Below are 8101 nucleotides of genomic sequence, written 5' to 3' on the forward strand. Positions count from 1 at the left end.
GTGGCCTCAGGCAGGCTGGTATCAGCCTCTGGTTTCTTAAGAATGGCACTCCTTGCTGGATCAGACCAAAGGCCCATCTAGTCCTGCATCTTGTCCCCAGAATGCCCCATCAGATGCTCAAAAGCAGGGCGGTAGGAACAGCTTTCAGTTACAGCTTCAGTGACCTTCAAGGTGTGCAATCGTTCTTAATTCTCCCCAGTGCTACTTCTCAAGCTGGGAGTTGCAGGAAGTTGAACTGGGAACCTGTTTGGATCATAGGACTGGCTGGCTATGAACACTGAATAACTGGAACTCAGCAGTTTGGGCATACTCTGTCTGGAAGATCGCCATTTTAAAGGGACAGCACTTGCCTTTTAGGAATGTTGCTGTCCATGGTGTATAAATGATCTCTTTCCCCTTGATCTATCAGTCCCTTTTTGCAAAGATGAGATTCCTCCGTCCACCAAGAGTTTTAAAACCAAACAGAAATCCAGTTCATATAAGATCTTACTTACTTGGGGGCACTTTGCAAAAAACCCCACTGCAAAATTAGGCATGTCCACCTTCAGAAAGATCCTCATTTGGTTTAAAAAGGATTATTGGACTGCGTTAGGGGGTATTGACTTTTCATACAGTACTCTTGAGAGTGCATCCTTCTTTACTTCTGAAGGATTACTTGGGGATGAAGGCTACCTTTGCTTGGAGGTAAGTAAATAATGACTATTTGCCCAACTAGCTCAGTACTGTCTACTCTGACTGGCAGTGCTCACATAGAGCCTTTCCTTTCACTTGCTACATGATCCTTTTAGCCTGCAGCGGGAAATTTGTTGTTGGGATTTGATTAGATGATAGGAGAGGATATATTCATTAGATAATATCATTCCTTCCTCACGTTTATGAGTACAGCAGAGTGCCATCCCTTTGCAGCTTAAAGGGGAAGCTTAGATAAGTACAGTGGTACCTCAGGTTAAGTACTTAATTCGTTCCGGAAGTCCGTTCTTAACATGGAACTGTTCTTAACCTGAATCACCACTTTAGCTAATGGGGCCTCCTGCTGCTGCCGTGCCGCCGGAGTGCAATTTCTGTTCTCATCCTGAAGCAAAAAACGTAAGCTGAAGCACTATGTCTGGGTTAGCGGAGTCTGTAACCTGAAGCGTATGTAACCTGAAGCGTACGTAACCTAAGGTACCACTGTATTAGTATTTTAGTATTAATAATGCAGGATGCTTTAAGGAGGACTGGATTTTCCTGGTATTACCCCCTTTAAAGGTAAAGGGACGCCTGACCATTAGGTCCAGTCACGGACAACTTTGGGGTTTCGGCGCTCAGCACGCTTTACTGGCCGAGGGAGCCGGTGTACAGCTTCCGGGTCATGTGGCCAGCATGACTAAGCCGCTTCTGGCGAACCAGAGCAGTGCACGGAAACACCGTTTACCTTCCCGTCAGAGTGGTGCCTATTTATCTACTTGCACTTTGATGTGCTTTCGAACTGCTAGGTTGGCAGGATCAGGGACCGAGCAACGGGAGCTCACCCTGTCGTGGGGTTTCGAACCGTCGACCTTCCAATCGGCAAGCCCTAAGCTCAGTGGTTTAGACCACAGCACCACCCGTGTCCTGTATTACCCCCTTTACTCCCCCTTTAAAAGTAAAAAATAACATTTACTCAGTATAGGTCTTAAAGAATAACAGATACAACAGCTTGGTGCAGGCAGGCTTAAAATACTAACTGAGTTACAAGACATACTAAGTCTAGTTTTAAAATGGAGTCTGATCTTGAGCCCAGAATTATAGGTGTTCTCACGTTGCAGGCATGATGGAAAAGAGGATGCGCCCAGACAGCGAGGAGCATACATAGTTACATCATTTCCTGTCAGGAGACAAATAGGGAAGTGATATCACATTATTCCTTTTAGCAAGTTTACAGGAAAGCTCTTTGAGCCTCAGCCCCTTTGTGTGCCTAATTGGCAAAACAGAAATTGTTGGGTTTGACGGAAGTAAATATCCCACATGTGTGGCCCTCCAGATGTTGCTGAACTACAATTTCCACCATCCTTTTAAGTAAGGCCATGTTGGCTGGGGTTGTCGGGAGTTGTAGTTCAGCATCATCTAGAAAAGCACATGTACCCCATTCCTGCTTTTAATGGAAGATGCCAGAGATTTAACCAAGGACCTTTTGAAGTGATGCATACACACACCCATCCACCTGCGTATGTCCCCCTAGGAATTCAGTAATCCTTATAAAACCTTTATAAATTAGGCCACTGTTAATCACATCTAGAAGAGCTAATAGTCTGTGACTTGCCTTTGAGGTCCTTCTGACCAGCAAATGGAAACTAGGACTGTGTACCGCAGGGTTTCCCAAACTTGGGTATCCAGCTGTTTTAGACTACAATTCCCATCATCCCTGACAGCTGGTCCTGCTAGCTAGGGATGATGGGAGTCGTAGTCCAACAACAGCTGGAGACCCAAGTTTGGGAAACCCTGGTGTACAGCCTGTCCTCCCAATCCACTGTATGGCCCCTTTCTGTGACCCCTGGATCAGGACTATCTGCCCTGTGCCACCCAGGATGACAATCCCCATCTTGACCCAGATCCATGCCCAAAGCAATCAGGAGAAGGGTCTTATCATCCAGTTACAGCCCTATTTAGCCAAGGTCCAGATCCCTCTGAATAAGCCCACTTTCACTCATCCCTACTGGAAATAGTTACAGGGAAAACTATGGGCTCCTTGAATGCTTCCCATTTTAGGTTCAGAGTGCATATACCCCACCGTACAGTGTGTCTGTTTCACCTCAAATTCCTCCAGTCACAAATCAGACTAATTAGAAGTTTTTAGTGCTTTCCTAAGACGTTGTTAAAAAAATGGCAATGACAATGAAAATAAGGTATAAAATTATCTCTTACAATTAAACTATAATTACAAAGAATTGTGGCAAATAAAGCAAATGTCTGGTCCTAAGGACCTCAATTAAATCAAGAAAGAAAGAAATATAAATAGAATTCTCAACTAAGCTTACAAACAAAACAATCCAACTCACGAATTATAAGGTCAAAATACTCCTGCAAACATCCTATTAGCAATTAGTAACGAGAAAGAGAAGGAAGAAAGGGGCATGAAGACCAAAGATCCTAATTAAAGTCATTGATTAATATGGATTTTGATCAAGCTAGACAAGTTTCTTCATGGCTGCCATAGTCTCAGATGTTTGATGGTGCACTGAGTTGAACACGCTTGTTAGGAACTGTAGCCGAGCTCCCTTTGTGCCAGGCTGGGTATGTGTGGATTGGGAACAGAACTTCCTCCCTCCACCCAATCCTGCTAGTCTGCACTGGCCTCTATCCATGGAATGATGCCATCATCATCACTAGCACTGAACTCCCCATGCTTCCTGCTTAATGCACAGGCTGTCATGTTCAGGTCTGATGCTAGATCCCATGGAGAAAGAGGCAAGGCTGGTCAAAGGTTACCAGAACACAGATATATCCAAGTAAACAACTTGCTCCAACAAAGGTTGGGAGCAGGCTGAAGCCTTTTAAGCCTCTGTCTCCAGGCTGCCTAGTCCAGGCTCCATCCCCTTATGGAGATCTTCAGAGTCTTAAAGGGTCAACCCTCAGACCTGAATACAGGCACTGCTCCATTCTGTAGCTTCCCTCCCACTGATGGGCAGTGGGAGGCATCTAGTTCCTAGGGTTCAGGGGGAGGTTCCTTTGAAGGTCTTGTCTCTGACCCTATAGATCCTGGTGGTCTGGAAGCTTCCTATGGGAGCCTCAGCCAACAGTCTCGGGTTCAATGGCCCCCCATTGCAATGGCCTACCAGCAGTCAGCAGTCAGCCCTGACCCTCATCTGGTTCCCCATCTGATACCACGTCAACTCTGTGTCCAGGTCACTGATAGGTTCATGGATCACGTGGACAGAAATGCTTCTGGCAGGATCTAAAATAGTTTAATAGTCAATTCCTCTTCCTGGGGAACTATGGAAATTGTAGCTCTGGGAGGGGATTAAAAGTATTCTGACAACACTCAGCACTGTTGGCAAACTACAGCTCCCAGGATTCTTTGGGGGAAGCCATGACTGTTTATAGTGGCATCACAGTGCTTTCAGTGCACATTGCTAATGTGACCCTAGGCTCTTTCTGTGCCTCAAGGGCACCTGGATCCCCCTCAACTTGAAGGACCATGAAGACTTCTGGATCATGCTGGTCTTGAACTTGGGCAACAACAGTATTCACCACATACTGCCCTTGTTTTGCATGTGCTAATAGCCCAGCTTGGCCATGTCATCAACATGATGATGCTCTGTGTTGTCCATTTACACCAGGGATGTGGCCCTCCAGAGGCTGTGGTACTATAACCCCTATCATCCCTGTCAATTGGTCATGCTGGCTAGGGCTGATAGGAGCCAAAAATATCTGGAAGACTATAGCTAAGCCACTTTCTCGCCTAGAAAGTAGATTCCACTAAACTCAATGAAGTTTACTCTCGAGGAAGTATGTTCAAGGCTTCACTGTTAAGCTGACTTGCAAGTAGAGACCTAAGCAAGTAGCACCCATTTTTTTTCCTTTATTTTTTTTGGCCACAATCAGCACTATTTCCATTCTGCTGCAGTTTGGCTTCTGCTAAAACCTACTTTTTCCATCTCAATATACACTATGGCCAAAACAAAAGCAATTAATTACATAATTCATTACACAATAAACTTGAGTGCATTGCATGGAAGCGGAACATCAAAGACAATGCAAAACAACAACAACAACAATCATTTGCAGACTCACAAAAACAATTGTGAGCACTTCCCCTTTTGCGATCTTGGACCAACATTTTCATTTCTGATCAAATTCTCTGACATCCCTGCTTGCAGATGTGCCTTTATGTGCCCCGTGTGGCAACACCCACCTGTCCAACACTGCTCCTGAATGTACCCAGATTCCCCATGTTCCTCATAAGGTCCAAAATAAACTTCCATCTGGACCCTGTTTCAAGGCTAATGCGTATCCTCTCTTAATTATTGATTTGTTTATTACAGACACACTGGCAGGACATTCATTGCCTCTCGCATGCCAGATCTGCGCCTCAAACCACACAAGGGTCCAGCGGGTGGCTCAGATGTTGGCAGAGAAGCCACACCGAACAGTGATGGGAGTTGCACCATGGCTTTTGGGGGGCTTCTGCAGCTGCACCTCTCCATCCCCTAGGCAGGCAGCCCCTTGCTGGCTTGGGAAGGCTGGAGATTATCATTTTTCATTTGCTATCATTTTGTTCTCCATTTAAAGTGCCTGATTCCTCTTGGCTCCAATAGCGAGCTGGAGATGGACCCCATATGCCATGGGGAGGAGCCCCGCAGAACTGGAAGGGGCTTCCTCTCCCTCTCCCTCCCTCTCTCTTTCACAGCATTGCTTCTTAATGTGTCAAGTGGAAGTTTGGGGAACTTGGCACGCCAGATCACAACACAATTATGCCATTGAGCACCGAAGCTGCTGTCATCTTCGCACAGGGAGAGATTAGATCCTACACATTAACGTGATGGTTAATGATTTTTCTTTCTTTTTTTTGCAGGGCGTTTGGATGCAGGGAAAACATACACTGGCATACTGATGCTTTGGGAAGAAAAGAAAAAAAACTCAGCCCTGTTATTCTAAGGTAATAAATCTGTCACTTCCTCTCCCTAAATCTTGGGTTTCGCAAAATGCAGCAGGGCAAAGGTGTGTGTCATGGTGAAGAAATACAGATTCAATCTACCTCAGTGTTCCTTCTTTGTTCGGTTTTGTTTTGTTTGTTTGTTTACATACCCAGAGCTCATTCAGACTTTATCCAGAAGTGATAGGCACTCTTGATTCTCCCTTGCTGGTATTAAGTCAGCAGCATAAGTGATAGCAAAACCTCTGTAGACTCTGGCTAGTCTTCACGACAATCTTGTAAGACACTAAGGCGAGAGTGAGCAACCTTTTTCTCTCTCATGAGGGCCACATTCCTTTGGACGCAATCAGTTGTGGGAGGCAGATGCCAGCAGTGTCACAGTACCGAGTCAGGTGACCAAAGGAGCCAAAGCTGACCAACAGCATGCCACCGTAAACAGTTGTGGCTTCCCCACTACAACCCTGAGTACTGTATAGATAGGTAGCCCTGTTGGTCTGCCATAGTCAAAATAAAAAAAATCCTTCCAGTAGCACCTTTAAGACCAACTAAGTTAGTTCTTGGTATGAGCTTTCGTGTGCAAGCACACTTCTTCAGATACACACTGAAAAGCTCATACCAAGAACTAACTTAGTTGGTCTTAAAGGTGCTACTGGAAGGATTTTTTTTATCCTGAGTACTGTAGTTTGTGAAGGGTGCTGAGAGTTGTTAGGAGACCCCTAGTCCCCTCACAGAACTACAATTCCCAGAGTGGTTCAACAATCAAGAGAGCTTGATTGTTAAACCACTCTGGGAATTGTAGCTCTGGGTGGGGAATAGGGGCGTCCTGACAACTTTCAGCACCCTTCACAAGCAACAGCTCCCAGGATTCTTTAGGGGAAGCCATGACTGTTTAAAGTGACATGATACTAATGTATAGTGCAGATAAGGCCTTTGTGAGATAGTTGTCCCTTAGCGTTACGGTTTGGGGAATTACAGAAGCCTTTCTGTCTGGACTGAGCAAGGTCTTGCCGCCAGTGCAACTGGGCCTATTAAAAGCTTCCTTGCTGAGCCATTCTTTAGCAACCCCCCAAATGTCAAGGCAGTGTCTGTATGTGCAATCTTCTTGGCTGGACTGAATCATCTGCCTGCCTCAGATCCCTCCACTCCCCTTTGACCCATCTGCTCATTAACTGTGGCCTGCATAGCCTGACCTTTTGGCCTGCCTTAGCCTATGCCACTTGCCTCTGGCCCCCAGCTGGCTGATTATTTGCTCCGGCCTGCCCTTGGGGCTCTGACCCTGTTGACAACTTTGCAGGAAGGGACTATAGGTTGGGGGCAGAGGACATGTGTTGCATGCAGAAGAACCATTGTTAAACCCTTGTCTCCCACTGAAAGGGTCTCAGGTTCCAGGGTTTGGAAAGATCTCTGCCCAAGTCCTGGTAGGGCTACTTAAGGGCAGCACGGGCAGCATTGGACCTGATGACCCAATGGTCTGACTCCATAGAAGAAGGCTTCATGCATTCAACCTGCCCACCTCATTCATTCATTCAATTTATTTTAGTGAGACAGCTCAAAGCAAGTGTCTAATGAGTGATGGAAGATATTAGCAAAATCCCAGAGGTAGGACATCAATGTTTCCATCCCAGCTGTGCTGTTCAGTCACACTTTCTTAGCCCACATTCCAGTATCCCATTCTTTACAACTGCTGAACCTCTTTCACACTGTGGTGATTAAAGTCTTGCTTTTTTTTTGCATCAGACCACCCTACAGTGAAGTCTCTCTGACAGCACCTAGACCAGGGTCATGCTTGGAGACAAGGGGCTCAGTCCAGAGAGGATAAAACCCTTTCTCAAAACACACAGGACATGGAAACTCAAGTTTCAAGTTTAATGCTCAACAAGCCAAGATCAAGTATGTTGAATTTTTTTTAAAAAAAGAAAAAAGATCCAGAAAAAATGTCAGGAAACAATCCAAGGCCACCATTACAGTGAGCTCAGCAATGAGAAGAAAGCTAGAAGAATGATCAAGGAACCAGAAACTTGTCCTGCTTCCATCAAATGGAAGGTTCAAGTGAAAGGCCTTATATACTCTGGTATCCTAAACCACACCTTAACCACAGCTGCTGGCAGTGAGAGGGTATCAAGGATTGTTCATGAGTAGACCAGTTAATCTGAGTCCCTAGGCACATAAGGTGTCACCACTATTTAGTCTGGACTTGAAGATTCTGGCACCAGCCATCTCGAGGACTTAGTGGGGGCTGCTTTACCTCCTGCTCTGACAGGTCCATGTCAGGTATCAATTCAGATGGCCCCTCAAGGGGATCCTCAGCACTGGAGGGCTGCTGCTCAAGGTCCTTGACCTGTGGGATGTCTGCTTCATCCTCCAAGGATTCTGTGTCTGGCACCAGGTCAGGTGTCCCCCAGGTTGGACCAGTTCAGGGGCAATCCGAGATTCCAAAAGAAGGGTTCTGGTTGGGGACGAGGAGCTGCACACAGCCCCATTTTGTGG

At 46.0% G+C, this 8101-nt stretch overlaps 1 long non-coding RNA gene across 1 annotated transcript; it reads left to right on the top strand.

Annotated features, from left to right (window-relative positions):
• Nucleotides 1–7562, top strand: LOC308462752. The gene is made up of 3 exons (XR_013979312.1): nucleotides 1–171; nucleotides 5534–5617; nucleotides 7352–7562. It is a non-coding gene; the product is annotated as an uncharacterized lncRNA (long non-coding RNA).
• The last annotated feature ends 539 nt before the right edge of the window (nucleotides 7563–8101 follow it).

Source organism: Podarcis pityusensis (genome assembly GCF_964106645.2).
Source record: "Podarcis pityusensis genome assembly, chromosome: 14".
Classification (NCBI taxonomy): Eukaryota; Metazoa; Chordata; class Lepidosauria; order Squamata; family Lacertidae; genus Podarcis; species Podarcis pityusensis.